The sequence below is a fragment of the Acanthopagrus latus genome, chromosome 11 (assembly GCF_904848185.1).
Source record: "Acanthopagrus latus isolate v.2019 chromosome 11, fAcaLat1.1, whole genome shotgun sequence".
Taxonomy (NCBI): domain Eukaryota; kingdom Metazoa; phylum Chordata; class Actinopteri; order Spariformes; family Sparidae; genus Acanthopagrus; species Acanthopagrus latus.
The window spans coordinates 9,556,682-9,580,280 of record NC_051049.1 but is presented as its reverse complement, the minus strand read 5'-3'; the positions used below and the strand labels follow the sequence as shown (position 1 = coordinate 9,580,280).

At 44.9% G+C, this 23,599-nt stretch overlaps 1 protein-coding gene across 2 annotated transcripts in view; it reads left to right on the top strand.

Annotated features, from left to right (window-relative positions):
• The window catches only part of ncanb (neurocan b), a 185,907-nt gene that overhangs the window by 38,542 nt on the left and 123,766 nt on the right, over nucleotides 1-23,599 (top strand). The gene's annotated exons all lie outside the window — the stretch shown is intronic.

Below are 23,599 nucleotides of genomic sequence, written 5' to 3'. Positions count from 1 at the left end.
TGTCAGGTGAAGCTATTGTCCATGTGCCATCACTTGACTCCTAGAATCACTTTATATTGCTGAGTGCTTAGATTGGCCCACTTTGATCTATTTTAATTATTTTAATAACACCTTTGTTTCACTTAGTCACTATTTTTTTTTTCATTTTCTTACAAACAAATTCATCCCACCACCTGACCTAAAGAAGTGTTGCCTTCTTATAGAAACAAAAATCTACAATTTTCTTATCCCTTTTTGTAATTTTCTGCCTGTTTACATGATGTCATGACCGTCCAATTACGCTGCATCCTTTTAAAAGGGGCACTGGGTAGTTTTGGAGAGGAAATTCAACCTCAGAATTTGAATATTTGCAATATTAATGAGGTAATGATACAAACTCAGAGCTATTTATTTATCCCACAACTGAATAAACGAGCTGTTCCCAGAGGAAAACAAGGTTCCCTGAACACTGTCTGAAGCTAGAAAGGTGGCGGAGTCTGCCAGATATCAACTGTATTGTCAGTATATGGTCAAATTATTTATTCAGTTATGAAATGAACAAGTTTATTTCAGCATTAAAACACAAGTCATTATAGCTCTTTCTTTGTTGAAATGTCTCACCCAAAACTACAAAGTGCACTTCAAACAGTAATAATTCTGTTGAGCCACTTCAGCCTAACAAGGTCACTGTAGGCTTTGGTTCTGTGCGACCATCAATCCACCTCCTGCAGCAGAACCCCTGTGAGCCTCAGGTGTGAGGCAGATAGGAGATGAAGGGAGCCTCTGGATTGGTTGAAAGTCGATAGGGCATCGCGGCGCAGGGCTGCCGGTGCTGTCAGCAACCCAAAGGGGGGAAACCCGAGACATTATCTTGGATGGCACTCACATGCCGCCAAATGGGTCTTTCAATTATTTCTGCCGGAGGAAACTTTCGCAGCCCCACAGCAGCACCTCACCTAAGTGGAGGAGGTCCAAAGCGCAGCTGCCAGAGTCGTGCAGCTCCGACTGTGGGCTCGCACTCTCTCTTGCAGCGAGGGATGTTTTTGTCGAGGGTGGAAAAGAAAACAACGTTGGACTTTGCTGCCTTTTTATTTTTTTTTGTTCTGTTTGTCTTCGTTTCAGGAGTGTATGGCAGTGTGTCAGATAGAGAGTGGCAGGGAGAGTATAGGAGCCGGGTTGCTCATGACCCCCTGGGAAATTAAGCCGAGATTCAACCATGCAGTTTGTGGAATGGTTACTTGACTAGTCTCTCCCTCTCTCTCCATCGCTCCCTCTCTCCTTCTCTCCCCCTCTCTATCTCCTGCTCTCTTTTAGCCTCTTATTCTTGTATTTCTTGCTCTTACACACACAGTCTACTTCCAGTATCTACAAACTGTCCTCGGCAGAATTGATCCCACACTCTTGTACTCTGACATTTTATCCCTCCCAGCCTCTCCCGTTGGCCCACACACATGTGATCCTGTATTTGGCCTCATTATTGGCGGGGCCACCTTTAATGTGTGGGGCTGAGAAAGTACCTGCAGAAAGGCTGGCTGCTGGTGGATCAGGAGCTTTTGTTTCTCAGCTTCATTTTCAGAGTGTGGATAAAATGTTCCCCTCTCCCTGGTTGAGCAGCCATGTGAACGCCTTTCTGTGTGTGTGTATGTGTGTGTTTGTGTGTAATACTTGTGTGTGAGCTGCTGGTCACCTCTGTTGCCAGTTTCCTGAATTGTGTCAGCTGCTCCTGTTGCACTAATAGGATCTGGCTTCCACATTTAACTGCTCTTTAAGTCATTCTGCTGGCTTTTGCTTCCCTCTGCCTCCTGCACTCTCATGCATATTGTAGAGGGTCTCCATGTTTGTCTTTCCCTCGCTTCTGTCTGTTTCTCTCTCCCTCTCTCGTCTCGCTCCGTTTGAACTCTATCAGTCCTGCACTGGATCACAGGCTCCTTGTGCCGTTAACGCCATTGTTCTCAGAAGAGGTGCTCCTTTCTGTGGCGTTGCCAGTTCACTGCCCCTATTTTCACATTTGCTGTGTGATGAGGCATTACAATGGGCGAACAATATTCCTTTAGAGAGGGGTTCATTGCTTCTTAGTGGCTCCACTCCAACTGTGGTCAAGGCCAAAAGCTGTTCAGAAATGTTGTCAGGAAAGAAAGGTGGAGAGACAGAGAGAAAAAGAAGAAAGAAAGAACGAAAGTGAGGGTGGGAGGTAACAGCCTGGGAGAATTTCACAGAATTATCTGCTCTTTGCATGAGGTTGCGTTGTCACATATTTCAATAATGTGTCTTTACTGCCTGGCTGCGCTCAGCTTAGCGCAGACACTTGTAGCGGAAGACGTGAATGGGCAAGAATTCAATTTTGCACTTGAGCAGTGTCCAAGCAAGTTAATGGGAAACTGTGAATTTTTACAGGGATTTCTGCAAAATGTGAGACATTAATATTCCCTACAATGAACCTTCTGCTACGCTTAAAACAAACAAAGCCACCCTGGCTTGCGATGAAACAAGGGAGAGCAGCCAAGCTGCTGCACAGCATCAGTACGAAGGATCTCTGGGCTTGAATTAGGCTTTTTGACTGGAGAGGGCCTCCAGCTACAGATTCTATAGTTGGAAGGTGTGTGAGTCAGCCGTGATCCTGCTGCTGCTAATAGCTGTCTTTAATCCTGTATTACTAAGGTGGAAAAAACAGATATTTATTATTGAGTTGACTTTTCTTTTTTGGATATAGCGGTTGAAGGGGTAGGAGGGATGCTGAAAGATTCCTGCAGAGAGAGACTAATTTACACCCTTAGATAACCCTTATCCAATTAAGCAGCATAAACACTCACAGCAGCCTACACACACATTTGATTCTGTTTGTATAAATGACAGCGCGTTCTTTGTGCTGTCTGGTAAAGTTCAGCTTTGTCGGTGGATGTGTGTGTGTGTGTGTTAGCCTGCATCGTAGCTCATCCCGTAGGCTTGGCATCCTCATTCCCCGAGTCATCGGCCTAATGAAGGCTGTACCTTTGCTCACCGGAGGACGTCAGTCTTCCTGATCGACAGCTCCGCGGCCTCCTGACACCAGATGGAGCAGTGCCTAAGTGGGCCTCTGCTAGCTTTGCCTTGCCTAATAATATAATAGCCTGGCATTAGCCATATTGAACTAGCCACCGCATCTCGGAGCCAAGCAAATGAGCGGTGCAGCTGGGGCCATCATGGCCAGTGGCAGAGCAGACAAAGCCCAGAAGGCACAGAGGCGCGAAAAAAAAAAAAGTAGTTTACCACAGTCCCTCCAGACGCAGCTTGTGAATATTCATCAGTGACCCCCCCTCCCCAAACACAGCTCTGCACCCTCCTCCCACCGAATGTATTATTCAAAGGAAGCATTTTCCCTATTAAATACTATAAATAAATAATGACATCTGGTAACAGTTTTTGTCTGCTGAATTAATGACACAGTCGAGTATCATCCAGTGATTGGAGGAGGGGAGGGGGGGATGATGAGGGTGGATTTCCATTCAGCTACCTTTCCTCCCCTGGCCTTTCCTTTGTCTCACCGGTTGGGTGCAATGCTTCCTTTGTTAAAGTCAGGTGGCCCGTCAGTATCTCTGAATTGGATTCCATCTTCCCTAAAATGCCCTGCAGGAGAAGCAAATGCTACATATCTGTTTGTTTTACCATGATGCATGTGTTCTCCGGTCTGAGTTAATCCTCAGAAAAGGAAAAGCTCCCTGCAGGCTCTTTGTGTGGTTTCAGCACTGGACAGCTCCTGAAGCGTTGCCTGTCTCGCCTCCCCCATAGCTTTTGACAAAAAACCTCGACAGTAAGCATCTTCACACACAGTGAATGACTGATAGATGCATCACTGAAGGTTAGCGAGTATGTAATGCTGCCATCACGGTTGTGCAAGCTCTATCTGTCAGACTCTGATGAGCTGGTAAACAGGGAGTGCTTGAGAGGCCTACAGATGGTCAATGTTTTCCACTCTCGTTTGCTGCGGCTCCCGAAGGAGAGGCGCGTTCTGTGGCTTAAGTGGGTAGAAGAGAAACATAAGAGTGATTTCCGTCCATCTTCCTCTACCTCACCCTGCCTGGATTCAACACACCAGGCTATTTATGAAGCCGAGGCACTGGCGTGATACTTAAAAAGCTCTCCTTCCTAATCAGAGGTGTAGCTCTGGGGGTTTCTGAAACCAATCACAGGGATTGATGGGAAGGAATAGTGAAGTAGTATAATTAATTTCATTCAGATCCCCTGCGCCCAGGTCGGGCTGATTCATCCATTCACACATCCTATTTTATTCGCTCAGCTTTATTTGTGCGTGCAGGGTTTACATTTGTGCGAGTGCGATATTGGTTTATCATTCTGAGTTGTGCGAAATAAAGTACAACGTCACTTTCCCCTCTTTTGTGCTATTCAAACAAATACTGAAAGGTGGACGCAGAAAGAGCTTTACTCTCAGATTGCCTTGGTGCATAATTACTGTAAAATACTGAGGCTTCAAAAGGGTTGTTGTTTGGTTTATTTTGTTCCGGAAGAAAAAAAAGAAAAATCAGTTCTGCTTTTAATTCCATATACCAACCAGAACAAAAAACAGTTTTTTCTCTAATCCTCCCGTCTGTCTCCCTGTAGGCGCAGAGCTGTGAATCATATTTTCCTTAAAGGTTTTTTATTATTGAGGTAATGCTGCCTTTTAGTGTTTGCACATCACTGCAGGTTTTTTTTTTTGGGATCATGCTGCTTCATCCATTGTGATAAAGCCAGATGCAGAGAGACATTGACACCAAGGTAGCTGGACTACAACACAACAACTAGCTGACAGTTAACTGACATGGATACATATGCATGACCATTGACCCACAAATCCTTGATATATGGTAAATGTATCTTGCCAACAAAATCAAACAAAATCTGCTTGTTTTTCAGTCGATGGAAGTGATGACTGGAAACTGGTGAATTGATTGATGTAGAATATTAGAGGAACGCTGTGTGTCACCAGGGACAGAGCGTGTTGTTAGTATGCATGGGGCTTATGCTACCACCAGGCTGATAGAATCATCAGTTTTATAGGTATTTGATGATAATGTACATTATGTGTAAATTAACCTGATGTTGATGCTATATAAATATAGAGTGGATCAGTTAAGTAGGTGTTTCTTAAACCTTTTACGTTGTGTATTAGCTCACCAAGTGCCACCATTATGACTGATATTGTAGGTCTACTCTGTTTGGCTCACTGTTTTGTGCCTTTTGCTCAGGTCTAGTTTAGTGCTTAAGTAGCCACTAGCTCAGTCTTCTGGAGTGGAACCTTTCATTGCTATCTTTCCGTTCCAGTTTGAGTTTAGCGTGTATCTAATCACAGATGACATACTTGCGTGTTAAGTGTATGGACGTGATTATGTGGCAGGTAGAAACATACAAAAAAAAAATACATGAAAGACTGTTTTTTTTAAATTACATTTCTAGTTATTCTAGGTATTTTGATTTGAAATTTTGCAGTACTTTCATATTATGTTTTTAAAATTTACTCATTTTCAAAAAGCTTTTGATGGATTCTTCTGCAAACCACTGGAGGGTGCTGAATAACGAGAAGTGGAACACACACCACGGTTTGGGAATACTGGACTTAAGTTGTCAGGAGGCATCCTCTGGGGACCACGGCCTGTGCCAGATGTTATCGAATACCATCCAACAACTGTCAAAACATTTCACTCTTAACAGAAAAAATATCAACCTCATGGTGGCGCTGTATTAAAAGTAAGAGGGTCAACAATGTTTTTTGGCTATATCCTCCAGGAACCATGAATATCTCTACAAACTTAAATGGCAGTTCAGCCAGTAGGTGTTAAGATGCTTTTGTCCAGTCTGGAGAACATCACCATCTATAGAGCTATGTGACTGAAAACAACAGAGAATAAAGCACTTTGGTGAAAAGGCCATCGGTGGGGATTCAGACAGATGAGAGACGGATGGAGATACAGACACAGATAGACGGAGAAACAGGGAGAGTGAGCAGCAGCAGCTGGCCGATCTGCAGCCCTCACCAGGTGGATTTAGTCAATTGTGTCCAAACTCAGCCTTTGGGTGACACTTGGATTTGTAGTCCATGTCGGTTTAGCCACCTGACAGATATCAGCAAATCTTCTCCTTCAGAGGTTTAGCCCTGTGTGTATATACACACGGATGTGTGTGAGCACTTTTGTGAGTGTGTGTGGGTGTCTGCGTGCGTTTGTGTGTGTGTGAGAGGATGGGTCAGTGGGATTCAGAGATGTGCTGAGCTGAACAGAATGAGCTGGGAGGCTTTAAAAAGAGGGTGGAAAGGACAAAGGGAGAGCTAGCTTAATGTTGGCAGTGATCATCCTTTAACTGCAATCCAGTCATCCATCCATCCATCCATCCATCCATCCATCCATCCATACACTTCTCTGTCTCTCTACAATAATCAGAAGTGAAATTATTATCTCAGGCAGTCCTGAACATACTGTGATTCCACTCCGATATTTCAATTCATCTCCTCCCACTGCCCTGAGGTGCTGAATGAAAAATAGGAGACACCATCAAATTGATTTTAATATGGAATTTGTAAGGTTCATAGTGGGTCATGTGTCCTGCCAGTAGAGTTGCTAGTCGTTTCTGCCGCCAGTAATAAGATTGCCAATGCTCCACCAAAGTGGTTTTTACATGGAGCTATGAAGCGTGCTGCCTTCAAAGCTCTGAGGTATTAGAGTTGATGGGAGAAGTGGGGGGGCAGATGTGCAGGTGTGTGTCTGTCTGTGTGCGTGTGTGAGAGAGAGAGAGAGAGAGAGAGAGAGAGAGAGAACATGTATAAGCTTGAAACTTTTGCTCAAGGACTGTGCCTAATGTGGGAATTAGTTTGTAAAGGGGGCAAACAATTTTTGAGGAGACATGCCGTTTCTTTTGCCAGTGCTTCTCACACTGTTTACAAGAAAATGGCATTTTAAAGGGTCATTTCCATTCAAATTGCTTTTACCGCGTTTTGTCAGCGCAGAGCGAGCAAAGGAATAAAAACACAATTGTGTTTTGTGTCTTTCCAAATCAGGAGAAAAACCAGCCAGTCACCCGGTCAGCCTGAATACTGAGGTCACTCTTTGTGGTCGCAGATTTTTAATGTACGAGGCTGTTTAAACAATTACCATTTTGTGGCTTTGTGCAGACGCTCCTGCGCATAAATTCCCCTCTGCGGTTAGAGTAGCTTTTCTGTTCTGCTCTGGCAAATTCTAAATGAACTGCTTGGGTACCGGCTCTGTTTTGTAATTAACTGTCAGGCTGTAAAATTAATAGAGAAGAAAATATATTGTGGTAAACGCAGAAAATGAAGAGACGTTGCTGCAGTCACTCAATCAGTAGTCAGTCAAGAATGATATTAATCAACTGTCTGTGGTGTGTGTGCGTGTGTGTCCCTTTTCTTTGCTTCTGCTATGAATCTGCATTAACACACACCTCCTTTTCATCCTGATGGGGGGCTTCCTGCATCTCAGTCTCCTGGACGTTAATCCACAATGAAATACTTCTCCTCCTGTCTTTCCTCTGTCCACTTTCTCTGGGCTTTTTCCCCTCAGCAGTAATTAAAAGAGCTTTCTGTCTGTCTGTCCTCATGTCTGTCCTGGTAATTACCCTGGGTGAACGGCGCTCGAGCCCTCCGGTTTGCTCCTGGACTTCCGTGATAAATTCGGCAGCTGCTCTCAGAAATGCTGCCGGGGCACCTCCGGTGACTGTGGATGCCTGAGATGTGTGCTGTCTTTGTGTAAGTGTAAGTGTACGTGTGTGTGTGTGTGTGTGTGTGTGCGTGTTTGTGTGCGATAGAGGGGTTCATCTGAGAGCATTGCTATCCCCAATTGTCCAACTCCATGCTCGGATTGATCGGCGACTGCCGCCTGTGATGGATCACTCTCTGCTCTGGACTACTGGCTTAGCTGTTGATCACTGATCGCTGTCTGTCTCCGCCTCTACTTGTGTGCACGTTAATTAATAAATGATTGTTGTTTTACTCGTACTCTTCTTATCTGTGTTCACTTTGCTCGGCCCGGCCGTGAACATTAGTGTCCCATCGGCTTAGCGGAGAGCAGCAGAGAAAACAGAGTGGCTTGTTTCTGGGAGAACCGCAGTGAAATGTTGTCCTTTCTTTGCTTTAATGCACACTGGGATGTGTGCTCTCATAATGCTCGACTGCCCGCTTGCTTGCTGATTTTATCATGCACATACTAAAAGCACACACACACACACACCCGCACCCACACACACATATACAGACTAACACAAGGCTTTTCTAAGCTTGCAGGGCTGCAGGCACCTCAGGCGTACGAGGCCCGAGCCCTAATTGGGCCTCGTCTTGGCGTGACCTTCATTGTTTTGACAGAGGGGATCAGAGGGAGACACTCAAAAGCTGAGGTTATCTCCTCTCCTCTCTTCTCTATGTCAAACCACCAGGCTCCGCAGTGGAGGAGGCATGTTCGAGATGCCATTAGCTGCATCCCAAAGCTTGTCCGAGAGGGTCAAAACTGTCTGAAGCCGCGAAGTGGATGTTTAGCACTCACCTCAGTGGGTAGCCGGCGGGTTTGTGTGTACGCTCGACTATATGTGTATTTTGTTTGTTTTTTTTCTGTCCTGGCGGTGGGGAGCACAAGACGAGCACCAGAGAATTGCAAGATGGTCCAAATAGGGAGTCAGCTCTACAGTGCGTGATGTGATTTACCACTGAGCCATTAGCAGTCAAGCTGTGTGTGCTTCAGGTGTTCTCAGAGGGAATGGAGAAAGAAATACTCCCCGCTGCACTGCACACTGATTTTAAAAGCTCCCTGGTGATTTATTAGGAAAACATTTCTTTAGACCACCCGCCGTCACATGGCTGCCCCAGAACCTATAGACACAGAGTCTGTACTCAGCGCTGAGGTGGCTTGAGATCAATTTGGAGTAGATTTAAAGTGGCCAGTGGAGATTCATTGTGGATCATTGCACTTTATTGAAATGTGTGCCGGAGAATATGCTTGTGTGTGGTCACAGCGCTCCAAACAGCATTAAAATCTCGACAAGAGGAATTCGCCCATCCTCTCTTCCACGCTTCCTTCTCTCTGAATGCAACGCATCAAGGTCACAATCGAACTCGGGTGTGTTTAAGAGGCCAATCCCGCAATCACGCTTCCTGATTGCGCTTAATCAGACTCTCAGATGGGACAGCATCTTCAGCAACCCATCACTGCACTCTGCAGCAATCAAGGTGTTTGTCATGTCTCATGTATTGCGACAAATGGCCTTAATTGGTTGCTGTTCCTCCCTCGAGCCACACGGCTGCTGCTGATGCTGGAGAAGCCGCTCAAGATTAATGGGACCTGTTTAAATGCAGACTGAAATTGTGTAATTGTAAATGAATTCTCAAGATCCCAATTTGACCTTCAGCGTCATTGATCGATGGCTGCAGTAAATGGTTGTCAGATGGAGATGCTGCAGTTCCCCTCCGTGCTGTTTGCGCCCTGCACCCGACTTGTTTTATGTCCGGGACGAGCTTTGTTTAAACTGACCACCTGCGTGCCATCCAGCAGCCGTGTACGTCCAAGCCGCTGTTGCCTTTTCCTAAAGCCAGGGGCTCAGGCTGCTCATCGTGTCACCGCCGCGGATCTGACTGCCAGATCCCCCGGGCCTCCTGTGACACCTGCTCTTTGCATTGGCTGCCAGATAAATGAGGTGTTTGCTTTTCTTTGGCAGAGCGGTGCCTTTTCAGAAGGTCAAAGAGGGTGGCTTCGCTGGGGATAGTGAGCTCTGTTGATGCGACTCAAAACTCAGCTCGTGAAAGGACCAGCAGTTCCGAATGTGTCAGCCCATTACCCACAAATCATGTGTGCTTTAGGTTACTGCCAACCATTTCCCAAAGCTGGGTGTAAGTATGGTGATGAATTCAACTGGTTGCACTTTGGACAGGAATGAAAATAAACTCAACAAGTCCTGGGAATTGGTTGACAGCAGTGATCCATCAGGGTGGGAACATTTACTCTCATTACCCTCTTCTTGTAAAATGGTAAATATTTGTGAATTTATGAAAAAAAAAAGAAAACCCAACATTCAAGATTTGTATCAGCTACAAATCTCTACAGAGGTTTCATTTTAAAAACGGAAATTGCAGAATGACTCTCACGACCTCTTCCTTTGGATAGCTTTGTCTCGTAGCCTCGGTTTCCTTAAAACACTTTCTGATTTCAACACTTGTTTGCTACAGATTCTTTAATTTGTTTGTGACAGCTTGCTTACATAAATTACTATGCAGATTTCTGAAGAGTCAAGACTTCTCTGAGACATAATTTCATTCCCGAGCTGACGTGACTTGAAAACAAGGGCTTCCCAGAGGGTTGTAAATTATCCTCGAGTGTGCCTTAGGCTACTGATTTCACAGCGCTCTAAAGTGTTTTTTAGCCACAGTTCAGTCTGCCTGACACTTTGGTCCAGGCTGAAATGCTTTAACGACAGCTGCCATGAGTGTTGTCATGAAAATTGTTGACGAATTTATGGTTGCCAGAGAATGACCTGACTTTTCTACTTGGATTGGTGGAACATTTCGTCAGTGCGTGGTTCCTAATTAATTCCAAAGAATGTCTCAGCCCTTTTCTTGATGGACTGCCATAAAATTTGGATCAGACGAACTCTAGACTTGATCGCTAAACCCCTAGCCCACCAGGGTGCCTGATCAATCTGCAGTTTCGTCTGTGTTTCCACAGAGGTCTTTGGAAATGTAAGATGAGCAACTTGCAAAACACGTGTGACTGGGAGAAACGTATTCCGCCGATGAGTCAACCTTGATAAAGCCTGCTTCTTTCTACGAGGAATCGCGCTAGCGTCTTTTTTTCACAGGAAGCAAGAGATGTCTTTGTTGTGCCAACATCCTCGGTCGGCACGTCTCCCTCAGTAAACAGACTTTTTAAATTCTTTTACTTCTCAGTGCTGCATCAACCCTCCGCTCATCAATTTCTCCACAGCTCCATATCCCCCCTGCCCCCCCCCCCTTCAGTTCCTTTCAATTAAACCTTCCAGCTGATCATTTACTTAACAAAGCTCCCTCCGGCCCCCCCATCACTGCGCTCAGCCTCTGCGTGGAAGTGCGTTCTGAATTAGCACCAGGTGTTTGTTTTTCCTCTCTCAGTAAACATTGTTTGATGAGTTAAATTAGCTTCGCCGACGCCTCCTCCTTCAGAGTTGTGGGGAACAACGGTGGAACTGAAGGGCCCTGGACGGGCGTGAACAGCAGGACTTCGCTCGTGGAGTTCACGGTCGGACTCTCATCTCTGATTGGTTTGAAATGTAGAAAAGACTTTGGTGCCCTTTGTGGTTTCGCTGCGGTAACATGGATATCTCTCCAGGTCTGGATGTAGCCTCGGTGTGCAGCTAGCTTCCTCTCTGACTCATTATGTTGGAGCAGCTTTCATGATCCTTGTCATTAATTATACAATGCCTACATAAAAAATGAGCCCACAGCGTTAACATGGGAACTTTGAGCCTCTTAGTTTTTGTCTCACTGCTTCACGCTGCTTTGTTTAAATCTCTCACACGCCACGAGGGAGACGTTACAAACTAAAGCTTTTATTTCTTGCAAATATCACATATAATAAAGTCAAAGATAGTTCTAGCCCCAAGCCTCTCTGCCTCTCTTACCATTCCCAAATCTGTCGTTTTTCACAACAGCATTATTTTGTGTGGACACACTTCACCACAACACTTAACACTGCCTTTCACACCCTTTTCCCACCGTCTGACGCTCGGAGTGGTAGCACTAGGAGAAGTCTTCTTTTGTTAAGCGATAGCCGCTATTCTTCTGTGGTCTTGTAGCTGTCACGGCGGATGAGGAGATATGTATTTCTGAGTCGAAAATGTCAAGTCCATATCTCAACCATCTTTTTAATATTATAAAGATACAGTTTGAAAAGATAAGAAGCTTGCCGGCAAGTTGCATTAACAGAGGGAGGAATCAAGTGAAATAACGCCCAGAAGACTCCCGAGGCCAGGGCACAGCTCCAGAGTCACATTTGCAGCAGCCCATATGAGTTGCATTGAATGCTTAAGGGAATATTGCAACTTTTTGGGAAATATGCTTAGTTGATATTATGTTGAGACTCGTGATGAGTAAAGTCCGTTCCACTTTAAGGTCTGGATACTAAATATGACGATACAGCCAACAGCCAGTTAGCTTAGCTTAGCATGAAGACTGGAAATAAGGGATCACTGGTGTGGCTACAGCTTTATACCATAGATCCATATAAAAAACCAACAACTGATATTGTAATAATGGAAGTGTGGCAGACGGATCACATGAAGTCTGATCCAAAAAAATAATGATATTAAGCTCACATGCTGAATCCTGCATTTTATTTTGACAGGATGAATTCCATCATCAACAGAGTCATGAGTTGCTCTTTACTTTTTAAGAGGAAAAACAGTTTCATCCTCCTATTCTTTCCATGCTTTCTGCTGCCTCTCATCTTCGTGTAGATTCTCAGATCGAAAGACTGCCAATAATGGGAGGCGGGAATACTTTAAGATGAAAAATCTGCTGGACATGTTGGGTCTCATTCATGGAAGAAAAAAAAACAACAAAAAACGGATAGTGAAAGGAACGGAATTAATTGGCAAATGAAAATAACTCTTATACTGATGGGACTGTACATGAGGGATGTTTGGAATTTGTATTAACTGGGGAGCCTTTGAAATGAAAGTCATTAAAGGCCTCTTGCTGCAACTGAGGTAGATAAAGAAAGAAAAAAGAAAATGTGTATAACGGACAGACATGGGAGTGATGTTGATCCTCTCCTCGAACTCTTAGCAAGAACACAAAACAGTGTATTTCACAAACATTGTACTGTCCTTTAAATGTCCTGTTGACGCAGCACCTTGTCTTCTCTACTTCCACCTGTATCACTCGACATAGATGTTGTCAAAATTCTCCCTCTGTCTTTCAGTCAACACTTCTGCTGTTATGATATGTTGTGAGCTGATCCCGACCCTTTCTTTTCAGGTGAGTGCTTGTGAAGAGTCTACAGATTATCCACATCAGAGCCTGGAAAACATGTCCAGTTTCTCCATGATTTTTTATTCACTTTTTTCATGTTCAAAGCATCCTTCCTTTTTTTTTTTTTTTTCAACTCCAGCCAAATCCCCAACAAACATTGAGTCAGTTCAGTTTGAGGAGAGGAAGAACAAAAAGGAACATTTTAAGACATTTCTAGATTTGCAAATTCAAACGCAGCTGAACTGTTTGGCTTCAAAGATACTCGCCCAGGTATCCGGAAGTTGTCACTACTGTTTTTCTATCACCTGAAGAAATCTTCATCTTCTCTTTTTTGGGAAAAAAATATTTGAACATGTGGGAAACGGCTATCAAAATCAAAACATCTCCCTGGGCTGCCAGCGCTGCATCTGGGGGAAACGCGGGGAACAGAGGGTTGAGAGGCAGCCATCGCGTGAACAGTTGGCTGCGATGACAGGACGGCATCCATCAGGGCTTGATGGGCGACGGCAGGTTTTACCGGAGAGAGAGAGATCATCCTGCACCGATAAACACACGTTCGCAAATATTGCCCCAATATTTAACCCATCGTTGCTTGTGAAATATGACAGCAGGTTGTTTTTTGTGTCCTGGAGACCGTGTTTGTAATTTGCATCAGTGGATGTAGTGGGACCCATTATTCGATGCATGAGTTCCTCCGTCAGAATCGCAGATCAGGCCTGTGAAGTCCCACTACAGCGGTAATGCATGAGAACTGCTGAGAGCCTTTGGCGGTGTGTGGTTGTGATGAGATGTGTAATTAGCCAAAGCAGCCTGACAAACTGCTGCAGGTGCATGAGAGATGAAGGGAAATGAGCCAGGATGGAGGTCAGGGGAGAGGAGAGGAGAGGAGAGGAGAGGAGAGGAGAGGAGAGGAGAGGAGAAGTTATTGTAGCCTATAAAATTCAAGGTTGATCCAGTTTCGTGGAATCATATTTCATTGTTTAATCTCCATCTTGATGCCAGACACACATCTGAACTCGCTCTCTTTATACGCATTATACTCCCCTCCTAGTTTGGTAATTCGAGGTGATTCTCATTAACGTGTGTCCAGGCAGCTCCTGGAGAAACGCTGCAGTGTTGGGGATAAATAGCAAGCGGGGTGCAAGGCTACGGTATGAATCAGCCGATTTGTTTTGCGCCGCCAAGAGTCCAGGTGGAAAAGGTGGAGGTTAACATCACCGATCAGGGTAATTAATTGCTCCAATTTAGTCATCAGGGTGTTGAGCTGGAATCAAGAGCCGTCACCTGCAGAGACACAAAGAGAAAGAGTGGGGGTGACAGAGAGGGAGAGAGGAGGGATGGGAGGCAAGTATCGATTTCGTTGTTGTAAAGAAGTCATAAAAAAACTAACAGTCGATGAATCAGATTTAATTATGCTTGTGAAATAAACAGCATCGCTACAAAAAAAGAAGCAATGTTTATTCATCATGCAGCCCGTTATGACTGTAGTATCAAGGTAAGGGTGTGTGTGTGTGTGTGTGTGTGTGTGTGTGTGTGTGTGTGTGTGTGTGTGTGTGTGGCCGCTGAGGGAAATTCTAACAGGCCCCCCCGGAGCGAGACCTTCACTGGGTCTACTTCTGCCAAGACACTCATCAGTGCTCCCACAGCGAGGGAGGCACGGGGCAGGAAATTGGATGGAGAGAGAGAAAAAGACAGAAGTAGGGGAGAGAGGGAGGGGGAGAGAGAGGTGTGGTCAAGATGAAGAGAAAGAAAAGCAAACACCACATATTAAAGCTGATATAAACCAGATATTACAGGTCAAGTGTTTTACCTGAAGGTTTCAGACCTTCACCATATTGCCATTGATTGAAATGTACAACAAATATATTGTATTTATATTAACTGTAGTTCAAGTCATTAAGTATCAGTATGTGATTTATGTGGTGCAGGTCCAGTTTGGAAGCGCTGCATAGCAAACAGGCAGATTTGGAGGAAAAGCCTTTGTTAAACAGTTGTCGTCCTCTTCCCGAGAAGCAGAATGTTTGCTAGAGGAAAGAGGTGATGTCAAATATCTTTTCATTATTTCAGTGAGTGATGAAGGCACCAGAAAGAACAACAACAGCATTTTGCAGTTTGTTCACATGCCTCAAATGACTTTTGTTTGCATTTTCCTGACAGCTGGCTTACTTATAGTCATGCGATTGATGACAGTCTGCGCTCTGAAGTAAAGATGGCGGAAGTCTTTCGTCCTCTACCAAGAGTCAATTTTTACATTTTTTTTTTTTTTATCATGACCACATTCTCTAACAACATCATGTAATTTGCTGTTAGCGATGCTAGTGCCATAGCTCTGTGGATGTCAGTTTCAGTTGGTCAGTCAGTGAGTTTGTCCAGGCAGAAATATCTCAGCTATTGAATTGGTTGCTATTAGTTTTGTTCATGGTGCCCAGAGGATGAACTGCTAGCATGAAAACCTGGTTTAATGCCACCATTCCCCCTACAAGTAGTTATAGACGCTTGATATTAACCAAAACTCAACCATAGAAGTGGCCAATTAGAAAAACAGTTTGGAAAACAGTTTTGTAATGGTCATTATTGAGGGCATGATGGGCCTTCTTTCGTCCTCTGTTTCCTCTTGTAATCCAGTGCAGTATCAGGAGCACCAAATCAGAAAAATGCACATATTTTTCATTTTGGAAGGCAGCTAAATGTAACCTGTTATACCATTTAGGTGTGAAGTTGACAGAAGATGTGGCGGGATGGGCGAACAGCAAATTGACCCCTTGACAGAAATGAAGAAATCAAGGTGGAAAGACTAAACAAAACAAAGGGGCAAACCTTCTGAGGATATTTAAGGGAAGAAATAGAGATAAAGAAGGAGGGAGAGGGTAATTTAAACAGCTCAATAAGTAGGGCATCATCCAGAGAAATTGGCTGCTCCCAGGCTCTCCGTCTGTGGCTGCTGTGTACAATTGTGTTGGTGTCTAACAGATGGTCCGAGGAAACTACCCCTGCATCGCTGTCCCATCAGGTTAGCCCGATAAAGAAGAGAAAGATGGTGTTAACTTTACACGCGCCCTCTCCTCCTAAATCACCTCAAACTTTCTTAACTTGTGTTTTTCTCCCTTTTGTCCCACTCACCCTCGCCTTCCTCTCTCTCCCTCTGGCTTTCTGCTCTCCGTCTTCCCTCCTTCCTTTCTCACCCGGCTCCTCAAGCTCCGTCACCTGCTCTCATTGTCCTCAGTCCATTCTTCCTTCCTAAACCCCTCCGTGTACTGTTGTGTTCCAGTGCTGAGTAATTACTGTACAGGCTGGAGGAGGTTACGTTGGCACGCCAGCACTCTTTGTCTCTGATATTCAAATGAGCCGCCGCGTCCTCGTTTGTCATCAGCTCAGTGGTGTGTGCGTGCCTGTACGCATTTGTGTACGTGTTTGTGCACTCACGCCCATGTGGCGCCTAATCTCTTATTTAGAGTATCACACGGAAAAGGCATTAACATCGTTCGGGTGAGAAATTAGAAACGGGGGCTGATTAATTCCCGGGGAAAAAAAAAAAAAGGAATTAAAGGGCACTTGCCTGCCAACGTCTTTGTAGCGGGAGCAGGATTTACCTGTGGTGTGATTGAAGGTGGCTGCTCTGCGCTGCCACTGTCATTAATAATCACCAGCCTTCAGGAAGATTCATGCTGCCACGAGCTAGTTGGTTCAAAACACTTAACCATTACTCATGACACTGAGGGCTTGATATATGACGGGCTAATGGCTCTACACTCCAGCACCGATGCCGTAGAACAACAATAAGGACCATTAGGCCTTTATCAAACAAGATTAGGAGAACAAGTTACTATTTAGCATAAATGACAGTTTGTCATAACGTAGAATTAGGAATGAGTGACTGTAGTGTACAATTAAAATTAACACACTTTTTGTTTTTCTTTTGATTTGTTTGTTTTACATTGTCACAAATTAGGATCTCAGCCGCTGTGTACTTCCATCTTGGACCTGCGTATGCGGGTGTTTATACGATGCCAAGTGTTATTGGGAAAACACAAGACGCCACTGTTGACTCATCAAGAAGAGAAAACATTTCTGAGTGGTTTGGTTTAACTTGCAACGCTGGAATCTTTCTAACTCACACAGTGAAAAGCCGACAAGTCCCCCTTTTCTTCTTCTTCTTCCCCTCTTGAGCAGGGTGAAATATAAAAAAAAAAATTGTTCTTGACTGTAAAGCAGGTTAATTTACGTCCAATAAAGCAGCGGTAGAAACTAAATCACTTTATTACTTTATATTCAGGCTGAAGGCCCTTAATTTTTTTCCTGACTTTCTCTCTGAAGGTGGATTCAGCGGAGATGAATAAGCACTTTATGGCCGGCTCTAATTTTCCCTGGTCAAGTGTTAGGCTGCAGGTACTAATCTGTTTCATTACATTAACTCAGGTGATAAGGCCACTTGAGAGATTGTGCGGAAAGAGGAGTGAGGTGCCCTGCAGAGCCTCCTGCTTTGCCCCTAAGCTCTCCATGTGTTGCCTGCAAAATGGAAAGCCACTTAGAGTAAATGTTGTTTACATTTATGAAATGCAGATTCTTTTCTGCAGTGGAAAACCTTATAGATGTTTTAATCCACCCGTCTATCAATTTCGTTCTGCTCATCTGTGGTCGGATCGCGGTGAAAGTAGGCGAAGCAGGGTACTCCAGACATCCCTCTCCCCGGCAAAGATTTCCAGCACCCCCTGAGGGATTCTGGGGTGTTCCAAGGCCAAATGAGACATGTAATCCCTCCAGCGAGTTCTGGGTCTGCCCCGGGGTCTCCTCCCAGTTGGTCTCGCCCAGAATAACTCCAAAGGGAGGCGCCCAAGAAACCTCCTTATCAGATACCTGAACCGCCTCAGCTGGCTCCTTTTGACACTAAGGAGCAGCGGCCCTGCTGCGTGCTCCCTCCGGATGTCCGAGCTCCTCGTACTATCTCTCAGGCTGAGCCCAGCCACCCTACAATGGAAACTTCTATCTGCAATCTCCCCTTCAGTTTTCCTGTAACTCCTGAACAAAACCCTGATATACTTGAATTCCTTCGCTCTGGACGAAAGGCCCAGCACATCTCCTTCCAGCAGAGTACCCGGGCCTCAGGCTTGGAGGTGCTGTTGCACACTTGGCTGCTCCAACAACAACTTGTGTCTGTCGAGTTTTGAAAGTGTTGCAACTGCTTTGGGCTCACGACTGCCCTGACTCAGTATGATCTGAACAAACTGCAGGCATGAAGTTACTCTCTCACCCAGATATGCTTGCGGGCACTGAAATGTGGAACTATTTGATTAAACATGAATCAGCACTTTGTAGGACCAAAGTTATTCAGTCTGTATTCCTAAAAAAGACTTCAGTGCCCAATCTATATATATGGCAGAAGACATTGTGACTTTCCATGTGCAAGTTGCAAAGGAAGCATCCGCGATCCGAGGGCTGTCAATTACTGATACGGAGACGATAGAGCTGAGCTGATCAAAGACCTGCCTGATGTAGTCTGGCCTCTTTGTTCCTGTCTCAAGGGATGGAAGAAGGAGGGAGGGCGAGGGGTCGATGCTCAGTTACATCTGGCTCACACTCCAAGAGCTTTGCATCACGGCCTGCACATACTCACGTATTTGTCCAGATCAGAAAGCAAACATAAATTGAATGCACATGGGTGCACACAAACTCCGTGAACACGTATACGCGACTCAGTCATCCGAACACAAGAGCGGCCAGCGATTCATCACGTCACAGACTGTGTAGAACCGATATCATGCCTCTCCCCTCGCGCTCCCAGAGAGACCTGCCAAGGCCAGCGAGATGATCGCCATGCCCGAGATTGATTCCGAGGTTTGTCGCTAATTATTTTATGCCGCCGTTTGAACTGTCTGTTGAAATCCAATTATCAGGCCGTCTGTGTAGCTTACAAGATTGGGGCGGCGTCGAGGGGAGGGGAGGATTGGAAGGGCTGAGGGAGAGATAGCACGTCGCGAAGAAGAAACACACTGTCTGGCTGACAGATATGAGGAATTTTCATTGAGGGAGGGAAGATGCATAGGAAACACTTTGCTCTGCTTTCTAGTCACCAAATAGCAGCATCACACTAATAATTTGACAGTTAGATGTAGGGATTGAAGCCACTCTGATGTCTGTCTATCAAAAATATAGGACTACAACCAGAGGAGTCAGTTAGCTTAGCTTAGCTTAAAGAATGATACAGTGGGCCTGGCTCTGTTTAAGACTTGCCCACACCTCTGAGAGTGCAGTAATCAGCAGGTTAAATCTTGTTTGTTTAAACCTATACAAAGACCAAAGTGTAAAAACTGCAATTTCCAGACAAGCAATGCTCTGACACATACAGCAATCCCCAGGAAAATGGCCAATCGTTGTTTGCACTCTCAGGTTTTCGTACAGTTTAGATGAACACCACAGTTTTGAGACAGTGTCACAGTGTGAAGAAGCCTCTGGAGATCTCCGTTGTTGATTAAGAACTAAAGTGATGACAGGGGTGTAATTTAAAGAGGGTAAACTTTGCAGCAGGGAGTCGAGCACAAGCCTGTTTTAAATTGATCCCTCTGGTTACAGGCTGACTGACTCATAATGACATTGCAGAAAACAGCCCAAAACTAACAATCAAGTGCGCCTCTAATGAAACTACGCCCATCTGTGAGATGTCAATTTGTGCCGGCTGCCCCCACGTCTTGATTTATGGAGGGTGTTGCTCGATTTTCGGTGGCCCGCTGCATTCCCAGTATCTCTCCCTGCGCACACACAAACACCATGCCCTCAAATTAGTTGTCATGCCTGGACGATGGGAGATGCTGGGCCCCAGTAGGTAGCCCCACATTCTCAGATAGATGGGGCCAGGGCCAGAGCAGGCTCCAGATAAATAGGTAAATAAACCTTGGCCGTAGGCAGGTCTCATCAATTCTGATTCTCCCAAATGAGTGTGCCTGAAAATCGATATACCTAGGGGATCCCAGTCTGTCTCCATCTCTTACCGGGGAATCGTGCTTGGACTGAGACTGGACCGCAGCGCTCTGCAATGAAGCTGGAAATAGCCAGTGTGCAGCATCAAACCCCCACCAGCCTCTTTTGCTTTCCGTCACTCTATCCTTTCTTCAATCTCCACGTTATCTTCTCCTTCAGCGAGGCTTTTTCGGCCCTCCCCGCAGTCGTTCCTCTTCTCTACATTTCCCATGGCTGCACTTCCACCAACTCCTCAGACTTTCCTCTGCCTCCTTATTTACACTTTAGCAGCACTCTGGCTGTTTTGTTGCTGCGAGGTTCCTCGAGACATCTGCAAACTTTCACGTCTCATTAGCCATTCTAAGTGTTATTATTTAATAAGTACAGAGCATGCTGAAAACGGCTGCCACTATCAGCGTGCCTGCTTTCTTTTCACTCACTCTTTCTTTTTTCCCCCCTCAGCGTTTCTTTTTCTCGGTGCTTGGAGCGTTTGATTTCTTCCCCCCTTTCGCTCTCACACTTCGATTCTTCTTCCCACTCGGTTATCGCAACGCAGTTTCTTTCTCCTTCATGCTGTTTCTTTTCTCCCTCCACCTTCCCCTCCGACAACAATCAAGTTTTTTTTTCTCTTTCTCTGGCCGCGGCACGCTCCGATTCCAATTTTTTTTCTCAATTTTATTCAGTGTGCTTTGATGCTCCTCTTGTCGCTTCTCATCAGTTTTAAAAACCACCTTTGTCTGGCACGTCTCTTTGTACGAATTTCCAGTTTCTTTCCATGCCATTCCCTCCCATCCACAATCAGGTACAGTCTGAGAGAGCTGGTGCGTTTTTAAACATCTAATCACCAATCTCCCTCGTCTCTCCCTTTTGTTTGTCTGTCAGTCTCTACCTGTTCAGTCAGTCTTCTTACGTCTTGTCTCCCCCTTAGCTCCATTTATAGACTGAAATTACCTCTACTCCACAAACCAGATGTGACTGAAAATCCTTCAGTCACATCTCACCACCCACAGTTCACTTGTTTGTTCGATTTATGATAGGACCGAAGCTATATGAATTGTAGAGCAGAGATTGTAGGACATTTCTTTAACAGGCCTTTAGAATTATGATGTATTACTGTAGATTAAAGCAGCCTAGAAAATTGACTTTATAATTGAAAATTGGAGTGAATCTAATACCTCTGTCATGCATTTCCATTACATATTCAAACTCCAGTTCATCTCGGGCTTCTCATGTGTAACACACCGTCGCTGCTTTATTCTGTGCTGTATAACTGTGTTTTATGAAACACAACAGTTGAGATTTATACGAATAGCTAGATTGTTAAAAAACAAAAATCACTTTTCCCTCAGCAGTCACAGACACTCCTCATTAATTTTTCAGAAGTGGTGGGTGTATTCTTGCGCGCACATTTTTTAAATCCCTTTGTAGTTCACTATCTTTGCACTTTACTGTCTTTGCTCCAATTTGGTGTCCAGTGGTTTTAACCAAATACATTTTTTTTAGCTATTCTAGTGGCACCTGCTGCATGGATTTTAATTGGTCGGTTTACCATTTTGGTCGGTCAGTCCGCCGAACGGTTGCTTTTAAATTTTGTATAGACACTGAAGGTCTCCCTCAGAGTGCATTTCAGTCATAGTCATCTTTTTAACTTTTATCATAATTAGCTGTTTATAACCAAATGGCCTTCAAAACTAATCACATACCCAAAAGCTTCTGGTAAACTCTGTCTTTAGAGACAATCAGTTTGAGGTAGTTTGGCTCCTTTACGGAATAAGGCGGTGTTGTGATTGAGCAGCAGAGAGAGAAACAGTGGCTCAGTCACAGCAGCAGGTATTGGTGAACAGAGCAGGGGGAAGGTTCAGCAGCGACGTTGTCAAGTGGCTGTAAATGTACAGCGGAGGTTACAGTTTGATCGTGAGTAAAGTGACCTGCTACCCAGTATCCATTCCAATATCCATGCTGATGATGGTGCTCTGAACAATGAACAGTTGAAACCTGCAGTATGTGGCACCGCATGTCATCGCACAGACCAGGTGCTTTTACAAAACAACGGCGTAAGTAGGGTTACAGCCATCGGGAGAGGAAGCATCATAATCTGTGTATTTACAGGAAATTTGAAAAAAACAAACAGCTATCACTCTTTGTGTTCCTCTTCAGAGCATATGCAAATGTCAGTCAACGTGAGAGGTACAGTGTGGAGAGGTTAGGACACTAGTTAATGGATTATGGTGTTGTTTTCTCAGAAGGATTAATAAATCAAAGTTAAAAAAGCTAAGATGGGTCACCAGATAGACTGTTAATATACCTGTGTTTTTTCTTTTCTTTTTTTAAATTACGAGCAGTCATCCTGTCTGTTGGTTTGTTGTGGAGCCATACTATCTATCAGTTAGCTGTCAGTAGGCCAGTCGCTGTAACACTGAAGGTAACAGGACACAGTCCGGTCTGTCTGGGTCCTCACCGGCTCAGAAGGTCCCTCTCAGGTGGCCACAGAGCTGGACGAGACTTAGCACGTGCGTCTTGCCCCCATAAAAAAGATAGAAACTCACCATCTGTCTGCCTGCATCCTGGTGACTTGATGATTTGCACGTGTGTGTGTCCTTGTTGTGTGTGTGTGTGTGTGTGTGTGTGTGTGTGTGTGTGTGTGTGTGTGTGTGTACATGCGTGCATGCATGTTTGTGTGTTTGCGTGTGCATCCTCCACAGTGCCTCAGATGGATGTCTGTATCTGGCAGTCACTGATGCTGTGATTGTGATGAGATGCAGTCTGATTTAACTGCCCATCAAAGCAGCAGATTATCCCCCTCTCACACACACACACGCACACACCCCGCCACTGGGCTTTTGTGTGTGCCTCTTGTGTGTGTGTGTGTGTGTGTGTGTGTGTGTGTGTGTGTGTGTGTGTGTGTGTGTGTGTGTGTGTGTGCGTGTGTGTATGTGTGTGTGTTAAGGACACAGAGGCCACTGAGGCATATGCTTCCCAGTGTGTAGTCTGCTTGTGAGATGATTTAATGAGCAATCTAAGTGGATTGGATGGAATTTGGAAGTGAAGAGCTGAGATATTGGACGGGAGAGCAAAAAAGGCACACACACACACACACACACACACACACACACACACACACACACACACACACACACACACACAGAAACACACACTGACTGGGTGTCATATTAGGATATTTTTGAATACATCCGTCTCTAATTTTCCTCATTCTATCCATCTCTCTCCTTCCTGACCCTCCACTCCCTCTCTCATCCCTCACACTGTCTCTCAACTTGCCTGGGAAAGTACAAGAGAAGATTAGATGAGTTCCCTAAATGACAGGCAGCTCCGCATCCCTCTGTTAATTAGTCTGGTCTCGGTGTGGCTGGATGACGTGACAAGTGAGGCGGAGGAACGAAAAACAGGGAGGCACTGTGACAGGAAGGAGTATATGCTGTTTTTAGCTCATGCATAATATATCCTCATTAGATGTGTGATTAGATCCGTGATAGATGTTAACCTCTTTGCTTGGGGCTCATGGGTCCGTCATGTATCATTTTGCACGTGATAAAGGATAAAACCACAACCTTGCTGACTGTCGGTGGGCCCACCACTTTAGTCCAGACTGCGATACATTAACCACGGTTGGATGTAATGCCATTAATGTTTGTTTGGATATTCATGTTACCCAGAGGATGAAGCCTGCTCTACCTAGGC